The sequence below is a fragment of the Lemur catta genome, chromosome 9 (genome assembly GCF_020740605.2).
Source record: "Lemur catta isolate mLemCat1 chromosome 9, mLemCat1.pri, whole genome shotgun sequence".
In the NCBI taxonomy this organism is placed as follows: domain Eukaryota; kingdom Metazoa; phylum Chordata; class Mammalia; order Primates; family Lemuridae; genus Lemur; species Lemur catta.
The window spans coordinates 27,383,066-27,405,083 of record NC_059136.1 but is presented as its reverse complement, the minus strand read 5'-3'; the positions used below and the strand labels follow the sequence as shown (position 1 = coordinate 27,405,083).

Below are 22,018 nucleotides of genomic sequence, written 5' to 3'. Positions count from 1 at the left end.
CATATGTGAAAACCCACAGCTGACATCATAGTCAATAGTATAAGACTGAAAGCTTTTCCTCTAGGATCAGGAACAAGACAAAGATGCCTCTGCCATTTCTGTTCAACATAATGCTGGAAGTTCTAGCCAGAGCAGTTAGGCAAGAAAAGGAAATAAAAGGTATCCAACTTGGAAAAGAAGAGGTAAAATCATCTCCATTTGCAGATGGCATGATCTTATACATTCATAGAAAAACCCAAAGAATCCACAGAAAACTATTAGAACTAATAAATTTGGCAAAGTTACACGATACAAAATCAGCACTCAAAAATTGATTGTTTCTGTACAGAAGCAATGAATAACCTGAAAAGAAAATTAAGAAAGCAATTCATTTTATAATAGCATCAAAAAGGATAAAATGCTTAGAGATGAATATAACCAATGAGGAGCAAGACTTGTACACTGAAAACTACAAAAGACTGATGAACGAAAATTCAAGAGGACCTAAGTAAATGAAAAGCTATCTCATGTCATTGCTTGATAGTTGACAGAGTTCTTGTTTGGGGTGATGAAAGTTCTAGAAATAGACAAGGGTCACAGTAAACTTGCAAGTCAGCCCCAGTATTCCCACTTTACAAAAGCAGCCTGGGGGTCAGGAGGCACAGACAACTTTCCTAAGCACACAGCCCTAGTTTTGACAGAGCTGGCCTTGGCGTCAGGTCTGCAGGACACCAAATCCCATGCTTTTTGTGGCACTAACTATTGGCATATTGTGAGCTTACTGAGTACCAGTAACCATTCTGAGGGCTTCATACAAAATAACTCACTTCATCTGAAAAGTAGAGCCCCAAGAGTAAGAAACTGAAGAGCATGGGGTCTAAGTAGCCTTCCCAGAACTCCACCCTAGGAGCCAGGATTCAATCCCTGGCAATCTGACCACAGGCCCACACTCACAATCACTCAGCAACGCTGCTTCTCCCACAATCACTCCCAACGTTGTTTCTCCTTCTCCTGGAATCTGGCTGGAGAAATACTTATTTCTCAAGTACAGAAACAATGAAGGACACAAGCAAAGGACACAGTCAAAAGCCAAACTATGCATCTTGCAGTTCACAGGAAGGAGAAGGAAGGGTATCAGAAGGGCATGGGGAAGAAACTGTCAGATCATACCCCAGTGGGAAGAAAATGGCCTCCCTCAGCCTGTGGATGTGTCAGATTATGTTAATTGATATTCAGATGTTGAACCAACCTTGAATACCTGGGATAAATTCCACTTGGTCGTGGTCTATAATCTTTTTTATACGTTGTTGGATTTGATTTGCTAATATTTTATTGAGTATTTTTACATCTATATTCATGAGAGATAGTGCTATAGCTCTCTTGTATTGTAATGTCTTTGTCTGGTTTGGGTATTACAGTCATGCTAACTTCATAGAATGAGTTAGGGAGTGCTTCCTCTGCTTCTGTCTTCTGGAGGGGATTATAGAGAGGAGATGGCCTTCTACTCAGGAATAAACAGAGTGGTCCTAAGAAAACATTCACTGAGTGAGGCAGGCCTGGTGTGGAATCCTAGTTCTGTTCCTTAGCGGCATGAACAAGCACTTCTTATACTCAGTCCCTTCAACCATAAGAAAATGATGATCTCTATTCCATCGGGGAGGAGGGCAGGGTTACACAAAATGATTTTTGCAGGAGAAATGATTTCTGCATGCGGAAGAGATCCTGGCGGAGGGTAGGTGCTCAGTAAATGTGAGGTTTCTGGCAGCCCCTCCCCTCCGCCCTCCCCGGCCACCCCAGCCTGCAGCCCCACCAAGCGTGGGGCACCGATATTCCGTCTCTCCCTCACCCAGCCCTGAGCGGTGTCCAGGGGTTAGCTGCCAAGCTGGCAGGATGCAGGCCACGCCCCTGTCCCTGGGAGGCAGAGCTCTGCCATTAGTTTCCCCAAAGTCCGGCAATTAATTTACTGAGCTGAGTTCTTTCCACAAGCCCGCCCATTGCCATGGTAACCAGCATTCCCATTCAGGCACCCAGAAGAAGGGGGAGGAAAAACACTGAGCAGAAAGCAATTTAGAGAGAGAAAATGAGATTCGGCACATTGGAGGGCAGCGTGGACAGAGTTTGAGCTCTGTCTGACTCAGAGGGCCTGGCCTCTGCCCGTGGATGTGGGGGCCATGTGGAATGAGGCACCTCTGATGTGTTGCTGGGGTGATGAGCAATGTTCTGGGGAGGAATCTGGTCGGGACATAAAAGCGTGGTGCATCCGTGTCCAGACCACTGAGCACGGGCTGAGCTCCAAGCCTCTGGCACAGCCCTGCTGTGCTGCCTGAGATGCAAAGTGCCCTTGCTGGTCAGACAGGGAAGATAGACCGGGGTGGCTTCTGTCTCTGCTGGGCTGCCCAGGGGCCCAACCAAGCTCATTGCAGAGTCTGTGTCCTGGATTCGAAACTCTGTGACTTGGAGCAAATGTTCTTCAGTCAACAATATAAACCAAGTACTTTCTATGTGGTGGCCAGGATCTGTGACAGGTGTCTGAATTCTCTTGGGGCAGCTAGCACAATGATTAAGCTTCTCAATGAGAATCCCTGTGTACAAATGCCGATCCTGCCACCTGCTAGCTGTGCGAACCAGAGGAACTCACTCAACCTCTCTGGACCTCAGCCCTTTCATGTATGGAGTGGGGATAAAAATAAGGCTTGTTGGAGTTAATTAAATGAGTTACTCTATGTAAAAAGCTTACAACCTCCCTGGCCATAAGAGGTGCTTAAAACACACTATTATTATTATTTTCCAATCCTTAGTTTCTTCAACTATAAAATGGGAGAAATATCTGTACTTCAGAGTTCTATGTATGTAATAATTTTAATAAATTAAGATGCTTCCATTGTTGTCATAATCTGCTATTGAGGGGAGACCTGTCCATCTGTGCTACTCACAGAATTCAGTGGACGCTGACTGGATAGGAGTGCTGGGTATTTCATTGTTCCAGTCTCTGATTCAATCCTGCCCTAAATCATGTTAAGCCTTTTACATAACACTGTCCAAGGAGCTTGCAGCCTAATGGTAGAGACAGACAAGCAGGTAGGTGTGTGTATTTCCATGTGGTCAGTGCTCTAATAGAGGGGAGGACACAGTATCATGAGAGCTGAGAGGACAAGCTCCTCATTCAAGCCTGGGAGGTCAGGGAAGGCTTCCTGGAGGAAGTGATGCCTGAGCTGAGTCTGGAAGTATGGGTAAGGAGTAGGCAGGAGGATAAGGCTTCCTTCACCAGGAATAGCCCATCTCCCATGTGCTACCATTCACGGGGTGAGAAAGAAACACCGTGGCTTGGAGAAGGGATGAAGAAAATGATGGAAGTTCAAGCTGCAGCAGAGGTAGGGATTCATGGGGAGGGAGCATTCAAGTGTGAAGAAAGAGCATTAACAAAGGAAGCCTAGAGACTTGTGCGGTGACCCAGAGAAAGGGTTCAGAATTTGCTCAGAGATCCCCTGGGGCCAGTGGATGTTAGCACTCACAGGAGTGGCACATGCTGATGTGATTCAGGAAACCCTGCTGACAAGGATGGATTAGAGGAACCAAGGAGGGGGCTAGTGCAACAATCTCAAAGAAACGCCAACAACCTTCCCTATGACAGCCATGGCCACAGTGGTCCAGCTGCAGATTCCATGACATCAGGTGACTGGCAGGGAGCAGGAGAATACAGGGAGGACAGTGTCTAGAAGGAAGCCTCGATTTCCAGTGTGAACACCGGGGAGCCCATCAGTGAGGGGCAGGATGAGGACCCTGGGCTGCACACATCTCGTGGTGAGTTTGAGGCACCGGTAACACAGCCAGATGGAGAGTCCAAAGGCACATGGGCATGGGGTCCAGAGCTCAGGAGAGAAGTTGGGGCTGGAGATACTCCTGGAAAGGTATAGAGTAGAAGACAGAGCTCTGAGTGGTATCAGTGCTTAGGCAATAGTCAGAACAGGGAGAGAAGCCACACACACCCTATCTCTGACACTAGAGTGAGCTTCACTTCCAATTACTGCACTTAGCAATACAAGTGGCATGCCACAGCACTTCTGTATCTTCAGTTTTCCTACCTTGATCCAAGATTTGATTTTTATGGTAGAGAGTCCTATGTGGTATACTTTTACCTTAAACACACACACACACACACACACACACACACACACACATACACACACACCTGTGTATTTTGCTGTGGTGGCATCATCAAAAACCAGCAAGGAGCTAAACACCAGTCCCCCCCTGGGCACCTTCTACACCTAAACAAGGACTGTCTGCTAAGCAATACCATTAAATGGGATCCAGAGTCTCACAGATTAATACCCAAAGTGTCAAGGATACAACTGCAAAATTACTCATTACACCAAGAACCAGGACAATTACAATTTAAATGAGAAAACCCAATCAACTGATTCCAATACTGAAATAACTATTTTTTAAAGCAGCAATCATAGGAGTGTTTCAATGAACAATAACAAGTACTTATGAAACACATGGGGAAAATAGAAACTCAGCAAAGAAATAAAAGATATAAGAAACACCAAAGAGAAATGAAAGAGCAGAAAATACAATAAACAACATTTTAAAAATCTCACAGCAGACCCAATCCTAGACTGGAAACAAGAAATAAGGGTAAAGAATCAGTAAACTTGAAAACAATAAATGGAATTCACCCAATCTGAACAAAAGCAATAAAACAGACTGGCAAAAAAAAAAAAAAAAAAAATTGAACAGAGCCTTAGGAATCTCTAAGAAAATAACAAAGTACATAACTTTAATATCATAGCAGTCCAAGAAGGAGGGAAAAAAGGTATGGGAATAAAAAAAAAATTCAAAGAAATAATGGATGAGAAATTCTCAAAGTTGCTAAGATCCTAGAAGCTATAGATCCTGTTTATCCCTAAATAGGATAAACCTAAAGAAATATGTACCAAAACACATCATAATCAAACTTCTGAAAACTAAAGACAAAAAATATATATCTTGGAAGTCTACAGAGAAGTGACACATTACCTAGAGAGAGAAAGGAACACAAATGACAGATTTCTCACTTGAAAACCACGGAAACCGGGAGGAAATGGCACAACATTCTTCAAGCGCTGAAAGAGAAGAACTGTCAACCCACAATCTTATATCCACAACAATACCACTCAGGAATAAAGTGGAAGAAGTAAAGACATCTTATACGAAGGAAAACTAAGATAATTTGCCACTCACAGACTTCCCCTTAAAGAATCGCTAAAGAAAGATTCTTAAACAGAAATGAATGATAAGAGAAAGAGGGGTGGACTTCAGGAAGAAACAGGAACACTAAGATGGGTAAAAATAAGGGTAGATATAACAGATTATGCCTTTCATGAATTTAAAAAAAATGATTAAAGCAAAAGTCATAACATCATCTGATATGGTGCTCAATGTGTATAGAGGAAATGCTAAAAATGTTATTTGTATTTTGAGGGGGAGGGTCAAAGGATCTGAATAAATAAAAGGTTTCTACACTAACAGTGGTAAAACGTCCACACCAGTAGGCTACTAAGCTATGGATGTACATGGCAATACCTACAGCAACCACTAAAAATATACTGTCTGAAGACATGTATTCAAAACCATTACAGATAAATCAAAATGGAATTGTAAAAATTATTCAAGTAATCCACAGGAAGGCAAAAAATGGAAACAGAGGAATGAGGAAGTTGATGAACAAAATGAAAACAAATAATAAAAGTGCAAACTTATCCCTTTTTAAAAAAAGCATAGGATATAGAGCAAAGTGCATGAAAGAGGTTAAAAATCCAATCCATTCAACAATTATTCAACCAGGCCCCTCGATCCCCCAAGTTAGTTGCATAAGGAACCTTGCCAATCAGCTGTAAGGCAGCTGGTATCACCCCCTGTCTCACAGATGAAGAAACAAGGACTGAGAAGGCCATATAATTAATTGTTGAAAGTTACGTAGCCAGTGTGCAACAGAAAGGAAATCTGAACCTAGGCCTGGCTGAAGAGGTAGGGGGAGAAGGGAAATGTTTACTATATACCTTATTACCTTCCCTGTACTGTGCCAGAACCTTCCCCAATTGTTAATCAACTTAATGACTTGGGTCCCTGAAAGTCAAGGCCGTCCTGAGAATAAGCTTGGTCCCTGCTGATTAGCATCTTTGCCCATAGAACATATGTTAAAAAAAAAAAAAAACTAGTGAATAAATCAATGCCTGATTTCCCCTTAAATCAAATTTACAGCTTCAACAGATGAGCAGATTTTTGAATAATAAAATCCTTTATCATTTTGGAAAAAAATACAGAACTAGAGATAGTGTCTTAGTCTGTTTGGGCTGCTGTGACACATTAACATATACTGGGTGGCTTTTAAAGAACAGAAATTTGTTTCTCACAGTTCTGAAGGCTAGGAAGTCCAAGATCAAGGTGCCAGCAGATTTGGAGTGTGGTGAGGGCTGCTTCCTGGCTCACAGAGGGTGGGCTCCTCATTGTGTCCTCACATGGCAGGAGGGGCGAGGGGGTCTTTCAGGCCTCCCTTACAAGGACATGAATCCCACCCATTAGGGCTCTGCCCTCATGACCTAATCACCTCCCAAAGGCCCCACCTCCAGATCCCATCACGTTAGGGATTAAGTTTCAATATGTGAACTTTGGGGGGACACATTCAGTCCATAGTGAAGGGCAGAACTGCAGCCCCTGCAAGAATCCTCTGCGTGCCCATAATAAACAGGTTCCCAGACAGGTAAAACTCCTTACAGCATCCCTATCCCAGGGTTATCTTTGTGAATTTCTGACTCACCCAGAATTAGAAACATCCTGACAGCCCCTTGGTCATCATCACAAACATAAAAATGAATCACCGGCAAATATTCAAGAGGAAGAGAGGGAAAACATGAATTTTCATTCCCTCCAGCAAAAGCAAAGCTTGTTCAGGATGGATAGCAAGCAGATCGTCTCTCCCCGGAGGCCCACCTGTCTCTTTCCAGAGGCCATGGGATTGGGGCAAGCATTCCTCATACACTTGCAGCTCCTCTTCTCATACCCACATCCAACCCACCACCAAGCCCCATCAGCTCTTCCCCCCAGCACCGCACAGCTCTGCCAGTATCTCCCCTGCCCACTCCTGTCGGCCTGGACCAGGCCTCCTTTCTTGTGTGGAGCACTGTGCAAACCTCCTAACTGTTCATCTTTCTTGCTCTCTCGTTTCCCTCTACACTAGATCCTCTACAAGTAGACAGTGTAATCTCTAAAAAGCAAAAAACTAACAAAACCCTAATACTTACTCACAGATTATTTCCATGTTTTCTTACTGCCTTCTTCACCCAGCTATATGCACAGCCTCAGCTAGACCCAAGGATGAGCTAGAAATGCTACTTGTTCTCATCAATCTCAAATGTGAGTCCTATTCTGCTACTGTTACCGCCTTCCTTCCTTCTCTCCTCTTCCTGCTCTACTTCTCTTTTCCCTTCTATTCTTTTTCCTCCTCTTCTTCATCCTTCCCCTCCTCCTTCTTCTGCTCTCTTCTTCTTATCCTTCATTTATTTTTGTACGTTGTATTGTCCAGTCACAGTGTGAGTCTCACAGAAGTCAAGGCCTTCCCTTACCACCTTTGCATGCCCGACACGAGCGTAGTGAGCATGTTCACTTTCAGCCAGTTTATGGACAAGAAGATTGGGAAGATGCTGGGACCTTTCAATGGCTTATAAGGACACCAGGAAGGATATAGGAAGACCAGATTTAGCCAGGAAAATCCAGGGATGGTTACAAATGGTACCCCCAAGTGTTCAGTCAGTGCTGACTACTAATAGATTCGCAAGCTATTATTCCCCTTGGAATTTTGGTCTTGTGTGCATCAATATTTTTTTGCTATTAGATGATAAGTTTCTCAATGAGCAAAAGTGGCCTTAAGTTATCATGATCCCTGACACTCATCATTGACATAAAAATATTTGTTGAAATGAGTAAATAAATCAAAACAGCAACTGATCCAATAGACTGTGAGGTCCCAGTTATATTGAGCAAACGATGACATGAACAGTATAAATAGTAGCCAGAACTGGGCTGGTGGGTTCACTCGTGCTGCTTTATTCACAAGGGGCTGCCAAAGCACTTACTGCAGTTGGGTAACCTCAAGTTCAGAGAAGTTAAGGAATGTGCCCGCTCTACAGCCAGGAAGTGGTAGAACAGGGATTTAATCCCAGGCCATTATGACCCTAAACTCTGTGTTCTTTTCATTTAATCAGGAGGATTGGTCTCTGTCACTCTGCAGAATGGAAGTACTTGATCAGGTGCCTTGAAGGAAGGGAGGAAAGAAAAGAGCTCAGGCTCCAGGAGTCCTTGGTCTTGCTAATGAGCAACAACATCCATTCAGTGATTATTTCCTCTCCACTCAGACATCCTGATGATTTAAATAGAATCAGCTTAAGTCCTATGCTGCCAAAATGCAGTAGGATTAATTTGATTGAAGGGGGAGATGGAAAAAGTGAGAAATGTGTTTTCCTAAACTCCTTCATGCTATGAATTCAAAAGCATTTTCTATTTTTTCCCCCTTTTTATCACTTCCCTAAGAAGAGGCCGGTTGCCAGTCCCATCTCTCACAGTGGCTAGCTAGGAATGCCCACTCTCAAAACAATGAAGAATTGTTAACCTGGGCTCCAAGTGACGTGAAAGGCACACCCTTCTGAAGTTGCCACCAACTTCCTCACTACTCTCCACTGTCATTGAAGTCATTGATTCATTCTGTCAACAAGCATTTACTGAGTCCCAGACTGTGTGTGCCAGGCATTGTTTTAATCACTGGGTGCAGCAATGTCGCTGTCTCCATAGAGCTTACTTTCTAGAGAGAGAAAAGTGAAATTAAACAATGTAACAAATAAAGGAGACAGTTTTAGAGAGTAATAGGTGATTTGAACACAGAGAAACAGTGTCACAGGATAGAAGGTGACTTGGGCGGGACATTTTTCACACTTTGTAAAAGGAAAGTCTCCTCTCAGTTGGGGATGGTTAAACTGAGATCTGGAGAATGGGAGGCACCCAGCCTTTCGGCACAGGGGACAGGATGAGGAACAAAGAGCCTCCGTCTGCTGTTGGATCCCTGCCACCAACAGCCTCAGACATGGCCTCCCGCCTGAGGTCAACCTTGCCAAGGCATTCTACCCATCCTCGCAAGGGCCCAGTGAGGCCCCTAACACACAGATATGATCTGTAGGCTTGCAGAAGAATCTTGCAGGAAACCTCACTGCCTCTGGACAAGTCTGGAGTCCTCATTGCAGACCTTCATGGACTGGCTTGTACCCACCTCTTGGCCTGACCTTTTGTGGCCGGACTGCACGTCCACTTGGGTCTGTGCCAACAAGGGGAGGAGGATGGGGCGAGAGGGCAGGGGAGTGGAGGGGGGTATCTGCACTCCCCCGATTCCACGAGGTAAGGGGGAACAGGTTTCCCGTGAGTTAAACAGACACCACAGAGAGGAGTGAGGCTTGGGCTGCTGGGTCAGTGCCCAGCCGAGATAACTGTCTGCGCAAGGACACTCCAGCTGTCAGAAGCCATGGAGGGCACTGCAGGGATGGAAGAGGAAGATCTCATTCTAACCAGAGCAGATCCCCCAAGTTGGGGAGCTGAGGCAGTTCCATGAGAGAGCCACCACTTGGAGGCCTGAAACATAGTGAAGTTTTGATGGCAAAGACAGCTGAAAGAGGACTGCAGCACTGAAGCAGAGAGAGAGAGAGAGAGAGAGAGAGAGAGAGAGAGAGAGAGAGAGAGAGAGAGAGGGAGAGGAGTGAAAGGGCCCACTTCCTCCCCGAACTCCACCCGGTCCCTCGGGACAATGGTTCAGCCTCCACTGTGATGGGAGGGCAGAGAGCTTCACAGTGAACACAGGGCTGCACTTTTACACTGGAGCTGACTGGACTGGTCTCTGCTATACCTGAAGGTGAACAGAAAGTTGCAGGATGTGGTCAAAGTTTGTTAAGGCACAGGGAAGGGGATTTTGATCAAACATGGTTGAATGCAGGGGTCAGGGAAACATAAAACTGTTTCACTCTCACATGCCACTGAGTTTCAGTCATTCAGGGCGGTGACTTTAGCATTAGCACCATTAATTACCCCTGGATCAGGCTCACGGGACTGGCAGGTAAATAAGAAAAATGCCTCCTCCCTACCACTGATCCACTCAAGGTCTGTGGCATTGCGAATATTAACTGATTTATCTGAGAATTCAGTAAAGATTTATTGAGCATAGACCACGCAGCAGGTACTGAACCGAGATATTTATCTACTCAGCCATGTGGATTCCCACAGTCGCCTGCTGTGCTCAGTTACCGACCCTTCTCACAGACTGAACCCCTGAGGCCAGGGCATTGCTCAAGGCCATCCAGGTATTAAATGGTAGAAGCTGGATTCACATTCTGTGCTGCTCCACTCTGAGGACTAGAAGCTGCCTCCAGGAAGGAATAAAGTTAAAAATGGAAAGTACAGCCCAGGACAGACTGTAGAGCCTTGAATGCTGTGGTTTGAGTTTTGTGCTTTAAGTGACATGTAGCAAAAACACTCGTAAATTGTGAATCATATGTTTCAGTCCACAAAGGTGTCGAGTCTAACAGGTGTTAAGTGGGGTTGGACAAGAACAGCCGTGCACCTTGGCCTCGTGAGCAGACATGGAGTGTGCAGGGACTGTTTCCACCTGGTCCCCCTCTGCGTTCCCGCACCCCAGGGGTTGCTTCCTACCTGGTTCCATGACTGCTTTTCCCTTCTGAGCCTCCCGCATTCAGGTAGCAGAGCCCATCGTTTACTTTTGGTGAAAACTTCCCTCCTACTCTCAGTCGATGTGGTCCATGTGACTGCACCCTGCTTTCTTGGCTATGAGGTGGCATCGGACCAGACTGAGCCAACGTGGACTCCACATTCTCCCAGAAGAGGATGGGTTTCTGGGTGGGGAGGGACATGTCCACTAGAGTTGCTGAGTTTGGAGATGCAGATGGCCACGTGCCATCACATCGGGGGCTCCTGATGGAGGGTGAAGCTGCACAACAAGGGGATCAGACAAGGTGCCTCCCTTAAGCATTTTAACTTAGTTTTGCCCAAAGTCCAGAGGTACCCAGAGCTTTTGTGTCACATGAGACAAACGTTTCCCCACCCTCATTTCTTAAACTTAAGCCAATGGGAGCTGGAGTTCTTCCACTTGAAAACCACAGAGCAGGCACTTGTTGCACTTGGCAAAGCCTGGAAGATGCAGCCCCCTCATCTGCGGTGCTTATCCGGCCTCTCCCAGCGGGCAACCATGCCTCTCAAACTCCTGCCCCGGCTCTGTGTCCTGTCTCCCCTTTCTCTCCTTTCATCCTTGATTGACAACTCCATTTAGAGCTGCTATCCCAGAATTACCCCATTCAACCTCCACCTCCAAGGGCTGACTTCCAAAATCCACCCAGGGACCACACCCCTGCATCCTTCCTAGGCCAACCGGGCTGCACAGGATGGCCCCACCCACCAGTGCAAAAAAAAAAAAAAGCTCTTTATTGTTATATTAGATTCTTTGAACACCTTAGAGCTGTAATTACCCCATTTTTATTTCTTTCAAATTTTCAGTATTGAATTCTTCCCAATTTTTTCTTCTTTCTCCCCCCTCCTCTGCTGAGTACAATGTTTCAGTTCATTTCATAAGAGATTGTCTCAGATTACAGGGTCTTGAGGACACAGAAAGATATTTCTGTTTAATTTATTTTGAGTGGCGTCTGGTCTGCTGAAGCAATACCTATAAATAGTGCTCCAGCATCCACGCTGATTTTAGAGGTGCCATCCCAGCAGGTGCCCCTTTTTCTGGGGGAGAATAATGAGTGCCCCCCTGTGACACGTGAGACAGACAGCACAGTGGGAGAGCTAAGGGCACGGGGCCACAAAGACACTGCACAGTCCTTGTCTCCCCAGCTCCTGGATTTGTCCCCAAAAAGAGAGCATGTGGGAGGGAGCTCTGCTCATTACCCCCGTGCTTTGCCATGTCCAGCCAAGTTGGGCTTTTAAACAGTCTGAGCATTTATCGAAGGGAGAATTCAGCAAGAGGGATATAAGAACAGCTCCCTGAAAGCTTCTATCTGAGCAAAGGACCACTGCAATTCCACCTTCTTTCCCCTTCACCCAAAAAATCATCCAGGAAAAGCTGATCAAACTCGTTGATGTTAATCCATTAACTCATTCATTTATCCATTCATGTATTTGCTTTCTCATTCATTCTTTCATTAGTCTGCTCACTCTCCGCCCATTGTGCATTCTCTGTTGCTGTAATACCAGACTGAGTAATTTATTATAAAAGGAGATTTATTTGGCTCACAGTTCTGGAGGCTGGGAAACCCCAGTGCATGGCGCAGGCATCTGGCGAGGGCCGCCCCATGGTGGAAAACAGAAGGCAGAAGCAAGCACGCGAGACAGAGAGAGGCCCCAGGGGCCAGACTCGCTTTATAACAATGCACTCTTGCAATAACTAACCTGCTTTCTGCAATAACAACATTAATCTGTTCATGAGGGCTCTACCCTCATGACTTAATCACCTCTCACTAGGCCCCACCTCCCAACACTGTTGCATTAGGGATGGCGAATTTTGGGGGTACACATTCAAACCATAGCACCTGTCTATCCACACAGACATTTATTTCTGTCCTCCTTTTCTTTCTCTCTCCCTCCCCCACCCAAAGGCACACTCGTGCCACAAATAGTAGGGACCACAGCACCACCCCCAATGGGATCTCACAGCAAGCATTAAACCAGGAAAAACAAAATATAACAATACAACCCTTCAATTATTTATGGGTGCCTCCTAGGGGCCTGACACTGTGCCAAAATAACATGTTTTTTAGTATTCATTGGTTATTGTTCCCAAATTGTTCAAATGCTGGATTTTGATTGATGTTTGTGTTTGGATACAGAAAAGGCTGTGGAAGCACATTTGCCAGGATGTTACTATTGGTCACATTGCAGAGTAAGGACCAGGAGGGTCGCTGATATTGTTCCGTTTGTAACAATATGCTTTGATTACTTTTATAGTTTAAAACATTCTGACAAGGAATAGCAAAGAAAAAAAGTTGCCCAAATAGTACATTTTCTTTTTTATAGGAATTACATACATTTACCTTATTCACTTAAGACAGTCTATAATTTTTGTTACAAGCATGGGCTTTGTGCTAAGATATGGGTTTAAATCCCAATTCTAGCATTTACGAGCTATGGGACTAAATGTCCATAAACCTCAGTTTGTCCATCTGTAAAGGGGGTACAGCATAGCTAATTCACAGGAGTAAAGTACGTGTGTGAGAATGTCCAACATACTGCCTGGCACCCACTGGCACTCAATCTCAGATAGGGGCCACATTATTTTTGTTTTTATGGAGCTCAGAAGATGCCATGGGAAAAATGAAATAAGGACTGAGAGATGGAAGTGGCAGGGAGAGGGCTTTCATTCGGATCAAGGAAAGAACTTTTAACCAGATACCCAGAAACACACTGTAGGCTGCCTCAGGAGGTAGCAATCCCTCTGCCACTGGAGATGGCCAAGGAGAACGTGGGCAAGAACCTGGGAGAGAAGTGACAGGATTCAGGCATCAGATAAGGGAACTGGACAAGGTGCCCACCAAGGTCATTCTACAGCCTTCAAATGTAAAGAGCCTATAAAACAATGATCTTTTGGCAAAACCCCATGTGGTCACTCTTAATTTATAATCACAATGAAGTTTGTGGTTATGCTTCATTTTATTTTGTTTTGTTTTATTTCTTCATGGTAAGTATAGTTAACATGAGATCTATTCTCTTAACAGATTTTCAAGTGTACCATATAGTATTGTTATGTAGGCACAGTGTTATACAGCAGATCTCTGGAACTTACTCATCTTGCATAAGGGAAATTTCATACTCAGTCTTTAAATGAGAGTTTGTTTAATTCATCTTTGTGGTTGGGTTGCTTTTTCTTTTCTTTATAGGGTCAAGAGCAGAGTGTGCGCCACTCAGTTCCCAGGCAGCCAAGGCCCACTCCCATTGGCCGAGACCAGCTAACATGCAGTTAAAGCAAAGGCTTCTCCTTAGCGATAGGGCTAACCAAAAGAGTTTTTTTATTTTCAAAATTGTATCATGAGCCAAACTTAAAAAAAATAATAATTAAAGATACTCTCATCTCTACCAGAACTTAGCCAGAGTTAATGAGAAGTAATGAGCTTCCAGTAACAGGGAGTATGCAATTTAAGGCAAGTGGACAGCAGGAGGAAACTAGCATCAGATGGGTTTGTCACAGGAGGCCTGGGTTGCTTCCAGCTGGGCATCTTCATGAGCACAGCAGGCTGGTGGGTCCACCCTGCACATTCCCTGGGCACCTGCCAGGACTTCCCTTCATCTGTGCTGTGATGTTACCCCAGCTTTTAGCCTCTCATGAATGCTCAGTCCTAATACCTCTTGAGAACCACCAAAATGGCCATGCCTTTGACCCAGAAATTGTATTCCTTGGGAATAATCTGAGGTACATCATTGCCAAGTGGGAGAAATATTGCACACAAAGATGCTCACTGCAACAGCATGAAGGGAATGGTTTGCCCATCATGGCTCACCCCCTTACAGGAATGTTAAGAAGCAACACAAAATAGTACTTAATAAAACCACAAAGCAAGTGACCGATTCAGCTAAATAATAAAATAAAGCTGAGGAATGGTCACAGCATAACTCATTCATTCAATTATTCACTCATGTGGTCATTTATCCACTCACTCATGGATTCAAGAATCCCTGTGCAAAGGAGGAGATGTCATTCTGGCCCCTCCAACCTTGGGCCGGTTATCTCAGGCACCATCCTGCCCCCAACACACACACATGTACACACACACACACACACAAATGTATACACACAGACACAAATGTGCACATACACATAATGCTGAGTACTAGGTGGGAGACCAGAGGGTCAACCCTTGTGTGTCCTGGTGTCTCATGGGACCTGTGTTTGAGACCAGCTCTGTCTCCAAGTGTAAATCAGGCAGGTCACTCCCACACTCAGGACTCTGTTCCCTCATCTGTGAAATGGGGAATTGCAGTTTTCCCATCTTCCCAAGCTTGATCTTCCCTGATTTTGCAGTAATTTTTGTCTGGTAACCCAGTGTGCCTTCAATTCTTGAATAGGAGATTGGCTAAAATAAATCCTCAGAGACCTTTCTTACCCTAAAATATCCCTCTGGGCCTTTCTCATTTTCTGGTTCTCCTCAGAAGGCTTGCATCATTCCAAACACGAGGGAAAAGGCCTTTATTAAAATTAAAATGAGATTTGATTCCTGTTTCCTCTTTATTCTCTCTGCCTGTGCTCAAGTAAGTCATTCAAACTCTCTGACCTTTCATTTCCTTGTTTATAAAACTGACATGTGAATGCACATACATAGTTCAAGGTCTTGGCCCATGGGAACCACACAACCTGTGTTAACCTCTACAATAACCACCATCAGCATCGTCGAGGGAAGAGAAGGAGACAAGACGGGACTAACAGACTTTGAAGACTGGAAAGGAAGTTCTCAGAAATTGCAGGATCTCAAGCAAGGAAAGACCTTAAAAGCTCACCTGGCCCAAGCATTCCAGGTTCAGATCAGCACTCCAATATTCCAGAGAAATGGCCATCCAACCTCCCTCTGTTTGAATACCTCTTGTAGTGGGGGACTCACCACCTAATGAGTCCATTTCTCCTATCTCTGGACAGCTCTTCCAACTGAACTGGAACCCAGTGTCCAGTGAAACTTCACCGCTAGTCCTCCTAACGGGACCCTTCAGGGACCAAGAGAGCTGATCAGCTGCCCCTCGCACAGGTCAGCCCTCTAGATGGCCACGACCACCATCTTCTCTGCATGAGAGAACCCTCTGGTGGTAGTATTTGTCTTTCCATAAAAGCCATGGCTTCTAATCCCAGTACATCCTGGTTTCTCTCTTCCGAATGCATGTGCACTTATCTGTGACCCTCTTACGCTGGAGTCAGAGAGAGAGATAACCCAGATCATCCAGCCCAGAACAGGCCTACAGATGCCCTGCTGGTCACACAGGCAATGGGGGATAACCAGAGACCACAGGCCTTGTCTAAAGTGGGTGGCTGCCCCTCAACCTCGGCTGCTGATGGCCTTTCAGGGATTCAAGACAAAAGAGAAACCAGAAGTTAAGATTCGTATGTGAAATCTCCTGAACACTTTATGTTGGCAAATAACTAAAACAACCCATGAAGCATTAAATCTGTGGACTGGATCAGTCTGTGGGGCACTTAATCATTTTATAGCTATAAAACCTTTGGAGATTCTGATGAAATTTGGACAAACCACAGAAAAACCAGATACAATCAATCTTCTGCTCCAAAAATTGTAAAGGGCCGGTGTATCCCCTGGGGCCTCTCCCGGATCCCCAGAGAAAGGATATTCTCATTAGATTCCACCTCTTGCCTAATAAGAGAGGCCCAATAACATTGAGGTGTCAATTTCCGGCAGCTGTGTGGCTCCTCAGTAGCAGAGCCACAGGGAAACCTAGGATGGGGCTGAGCTGCTTCCTTCCAAGGTCTGTAAGGCATAAGTAAACTGAGATAGGCACGCTGACCATGTGCCAGACACTTCCCATTTTCCTGCCTGTCCCTTCCATCAGCTCCACTCAGCAAATTGGGAAACTGAGGCTCACGGGGCACAGTCACTTGACTCAAGACAGTTAGATAAAGCAGCAGAGTTAGGCTTGGAAGCCAAGACTAACGGCAAAGCTCACACCCTTCAACCACACCTTACTGCATGCAGCTGGGCAGTGCAGAAGCCTCTACGAAACCGAAGCCCTGCAATTTAGAACCTCCCTGGGAACAACCCCTTGAACTAAACTAGAAGGGGTCTGAAGATGTGGTCTTTAGCTTTCTAGGATCTGCCCTGTGTAAATCATCAATGAGAGAGAGATTAGGAGCTGGAATGAGCCATATGGACACAGACGTGCCAGCTCGGAGCTCTCAAAGATGACAACTAATGGAATGAAGTTCCAAGGGGGGACCCAGCACAGAGCACCCGGACAAGCTAGTGGTGGTGCCTCCTTCGGCAGGTGCCTGATAAGTGTGTCCACCTGTCATCTCTGAGTCTCACCTTGAGTGGGGAGAAGTGAAGGCACATTTTCCAGTAACACAACTAATACAAATTATGATTTACAAATGAGACAAGAAACTCTGATCTGCTACAGAATATGATAAACAGGGGGAAAAGGGGAAACAAAAACACCTCTCTGACCTAGAGGGGGTTTGGAGATGGGTAAAATGCTCACATAGGAAAGAAATCTAAATTTAGATCAAGAAGGTAAAGTTCTTTGAGAGTAAATGTAAAACTGAAGGGAGGCTAACCCTAACCCTGTCCATTTCCCCCCATCTTTCTCTCCTTTTATTCCAGATTCCTTACTGCAAAGTCGAAAGACGCCAGTATATCTCAACAACTTTAAAAGTAGCAACCCCAAGAAAAGCTCTGGCATTTGACTCTTGCAGCCATCCCTGGGCCCCTGCCTTCCGGGGCTGCTCAGCTAGAATCAAACAGGTGTGTTCTCACAGACCTTGCTCCACTTTACCCTAAAGTTTAGGCAAAGCACAGACACATGCACTCCAAGCTGTGGCCTCTCTCCAGAGAGCTGTGTGTCCAGGCTTCAGAAGGAAACGATCTGAGTTTGGAGAGGACACTCTCCAGGCCGCATCCACCCACCTCTCATTCCCTCATTGTCACCCGGGAAGACAGTGAAAGCTGAAGCCTGTGACCTCCAGCACCTGCAGCAGAGTGCCCAGGTCTTACCTGTCAGGGAGAAGTTCTCAGGAATGCCAGCTGGGGCTCCAGTCGGGCCCAGGTCCACTGGAAACAGTTCCAGGAGAAGATGCCAGCCCCAGGCAGCCCCCTACTGGGGGGCACCTGCCAGCAGCCCACCCACCCTCTCCCACAAACTCAAACAAACTTAATCTCTAGACAAGACTTGCAATACGTCTGGAGGCTTCCCTCAGGCCAGGGGTCCGAGAGAGAGCTGGCTTTGAAACAAGTAACTGAATGCATATAGTTAGAAGGTAAGGCTTGGAAGTTCCAGAATAAAAGAAGTGTGTGAGAAACAGACAAATAGGGAAAGAGGGGAGACACTTCCCTGGGGAGAAATGCAGTAGCCTCAGCCAGCCCTGCTGCCGCCCAAGAACAAAGCTGTCTGGAGCCTCCCCAGGGGCAAACTGGCCGCGCAGCCGGGATTCCCCGCTAAGAGCCAAGCGCCGGCGCGGGGGGAGCCGGCGGGGCGGGGCGGGGGCGGGGCCCAGCGAGGAGGGCGGGGCCCGCGGGCAGGGGCGGTCCCCAGGCCAGAGGAGAGAGGCGGGATGTGCCAGGCGGTGGCCAGGCCGCTGGTGGGAAGGTGCGCTGAGACCTCTGGAGGCGTCTGGGAGACCAGGCCAATGTTAGGTGCCAGGCAGGCGAGAGGCTGCCCCAGGAGAGGGGCTGACAGCTCTGTCCAATTATAGACTTCACCAGATATTTTGGTCCCCTTTACAGCAGGTTCTGAAATAGCCCACCGACTAGGGCGGCAGCTGCCTGCAAGTTTGGAAAGTTTGGAGCCGGCAGAGGGGCTGCGGGTGGAGGATGGATGGTGGGGTGAAGGGTGTGTGTGCGCTTTGCTCTTTGTCCAGGGCTGAGCCCCGCGCGTGTCAGGGCAGGTGAGAGCAGACGACCCGCACCCACTCTGCACTAGGGCTCTTTCTCCAGCTAGCCCTGCTTACTGGCCGTCACAGCCCTGGGAGAGGTGATGGATTGTGTCCTAATTTTTGGATGAGGACATGGAAGCCTCAGAGGGAGCCTTCTTCTCCTGCCAGCGTCCCCCAGCAGAGCAGGCGTGGCAGCCCATGTGGGTCTGGTGAGGACACTCCCTTACTAATGGGCCAGCGTCCCCCAGAGGCAGAGCATGACAGGTGATGGCCCAGGGCGCCCTTCTACTTTTTCTTCCTGAGCACTGTTCCTAAAAATGAGCCAGGCAGGGGTATTTTGAACTGGATGAGAACATGGCTTAATCTGTGTGGCCTCCCCCAGCCCCCCTCCAATGGGTCCTAAACTCTAGGGCATCTTTATTTGGCTGCCTGCTGTGTAGCAACGGTTTCATAAACAGGCAGCCTGGGGCTGGCCTGTGACTATGACCAGGGAGCTCTTGACAGTCCCACCCCTTCCTCCCTCTCCTTCCTTATTTTCCAGCCCCACTCATGGCAAATCATCCCACTCGTGTTTACTGAGCACCCATTTGGTGCCAAGCACCGGCTAGGTAGCGCAGAGACAGTGTGCTGGGCACCTCGGGTCCTGTCGCAGGAATGGTGAGTGTGTGGCTGGTCAGCGTCCCAGGTAGGGTGGGGAGGCAGAGAAGAGCATGCGTGCCCCTGGGCACGCTGGTGGGGACACAGGCAGAAAACAGGGATGCAGACCACCACGTTAAAGGACTGAGCTATAATAAGGCTGTGAAGGACACAAAGAAGACAGAAGAGTCGGAGAATAAATGAGGGGCACAAACTCTAGATTCAGTATAGAGGAGATGTCTGCTGTTGAGGCCCAGGACTGAGGAGCGGGAAGGACTCCCATGGGGAGAAGGAGGCCTGGGAGTCAGGGCTGGGAGGGGACCGGGAGCTCAGCAGGGGCTGCACCTCCCTGGGGGAACGAAGGATTGAGCCCAGATAGAGTTGAGGACCCCTGTGGCCTGGGTGTCATCTCCCAGGGGCTATGGCTGGGGGAGGCTGGATTAGGGAGTGGAACCCTGACTCCGGGCCTGGCGGGGCCTACTGAGGCTGTGCAGGTAAGTGGTCCTGTGGGCTCAGGAGTCGCTGAAACGCCTTGGCAGGGTGGGGCACAGTCAGGGTGGGGACTTGTACAGCCTGCTGGCATCCGGCACAGCCGGGTAGGAGGTGGGGAGGAGAGTTCTGGGACTTCAGAGAAAGAGTGAGAGAGAGAGAGGGAACTAGAATATTCTTGCGGTAGAGAGCAGCCAGCAGATTCCCCAACTCGCTGATCTTCACAAGGTGGAGGGAGCTTGGGTCCAAAAGAGCAGCTTCCGCCTGAGGAGGCCCCACGGGAATCCACGTGGGGTGCATCAGCCAAGTCCCATCCAACTGCCAAGTCCCAGCCATGAGGGGGTCCCTGAAAGACTGTGGGCACGGACTTCTGTGGAGGGGCAGGTTTTGTGCTGGGCATTTGGGAGCTCAGAGCCCTTTCCTGACGGTGGATGCCTCCCATCCAGCTGCTGGAACCATGGCCCACGTATTGTTTCCTTAATTTTAAAAGCTGATTCCATCCCTCCAGACATTTATTTCCTTTAGGGTCTGGATTATATTTGATTCAGCTTTGCATTCCCCATGCCTGACATTAGTAGTTCTCAATAAATGTTGAATTAAATTGGAAAAATATAACCTTGTGGTCAGGTCTGGCTGGAACCTGGAATTCTCTTCTGACCTGCCTTTTCTTTGGAGACCTCATTTCCCCTGTGTCCACAGCATGGGCTGATGGTGCACCAATGTGTACCAGGTCCCCCATCACCACAGTGGCTCCACCTCCGGTTTCACAGTGAGAGGAGAATGCTGCCCCTGTGACTCCCAAGTGGCCCCACAGTCTCGGGCCTAGGTTTGAGTTTCTGTTGCTTCTATTACAAATTACTCCAAATGTGTGTGTTTCAAACAATGTGCATTTATCATCTTACAGTTCTAGAGGTCAGAACTTCAAAAAAAGTCATGTAGGGTTAAAACCAAGGTGCTGGGAGGGCTGGTTCCTTCCAGAGGCTCCAGGGCAGAATCTGTTCCTTGCCTCTCCAGCTTCTAGAAGGTTCCAGAATTCCATGCTTTATGGACCCTCCGCCCACTGCTCCATCTTTTTGCTTCCTTATCAGAGCTCCAACTACTGCAACCAAATCTCTGTCTGCCTCCCTCTTGTAAAAGCCCTTACAATGGCATTGGGACTGCCAGGTGACCCAGATTCCTTGCCATCATTGGCTCAATCATTTCTGCAAAGTCCCTTTCACCACATGAAGGAGCATATAGTCACAGGTTTCAGGAGCTTGGACATGGCGTCCTTGAGGCCATTTCCTCAGCCTGGGCAGGTCCCTGAGTATCACAGCCCAGGGCACAGCTCTGTCTGGTCCCACATGGCCCCTTCCCTCAGCCAGTGCCCTTCAATGTGTGCCAGATACTGGGGGAGTGACAGTGGCAAGATGAACCAAAGGTGGCTACCACATACAAGGGGATGGTAATTACACAATGTGTCCTGTACATCTGGGTGATGACAAAGGACAGTGTTATGCAGATGCCCTGGATCAGTCCTGCTTTAGATAAAGTGGGGGTGAATCTGGGCGGCCTCTTTGAGGAGGTGTCCTTTGAATAGAGAGAGAAATGAAATGAAGGAAGCAGATTTTGGCAGGACTAGAAGAGAGTGGGCAGGGGTGGAACAGCCAGGGCACAGGCTGTGAGAACTGTGAGAATGAGCTGGGAACATTTGAGGGGTGGCCATGACAGGGTGCCCAGAATCACCTTTCCCCTCTGACGACCCTGTGATCTAGGGCGGGAATTTGCCCTGCGCTGTGGGCCCTGCACTGTGGCCTGACTGGGGCCCAGCACACCGTTCACCGCAGCTCCCAGGCCCGCTGCGACCACCTTTGAATTGCCCACAGTGGGCAAGTCAGGATGGTGGTCTATCCTCTGTTCTTGGTGTACTCTTGGCCGAAGAATGACCAGACACACCAAAGTGCCAAGTTCAGACTATCATCTTGGAAAAATCACTAGCAGGGCCCATGCCAGGGAGTAACCCCAGGCAGGAAGCAGTTTCACATGAGCAGCTCTTTATTGTAGAGCAAAATGGGTCTGTCTCCACGAGTGGAAAGAGACAGACCAACTGACTGTCTGACTGACTAGCCCACTCACTCACTGCATTCTCAAAGTGTTTCCTTTTATGGACCCAGTCCGGGGGTGGGCTCTCAGGAGGAGTGGGATATTACCAAATGATCAATAGGTGTCCTCAAAATTCCATCTGTGTATACAGGCTCCCTCTAA

The 22,018-nt window shown here is 47.3% G+C and overlaps 1 protein-coding gene across 1 annotated transcript in view; it reads right to left on the bottom strand.

The window, feature by feature from the left end:
• Positions 1 to 17,862, bottom strand: part of COL22A1 (collagen type XXII alpha 1 chain) — a 253,599-nt gene extending 235,737 nt beyond the window's left edge. The window contains exon 1 of the mRNA XM_045561068.1: positions 17,772 to 17,862. The gene's annotated coding sequence lies outside the window, so the exon portion shown is untranslated. The remainder of the gene's footprint in view (positions 1 to 17,771) is intronic.
• Positions 17,863 to 22,018: the final 4,156 nt, after the last annotated feature.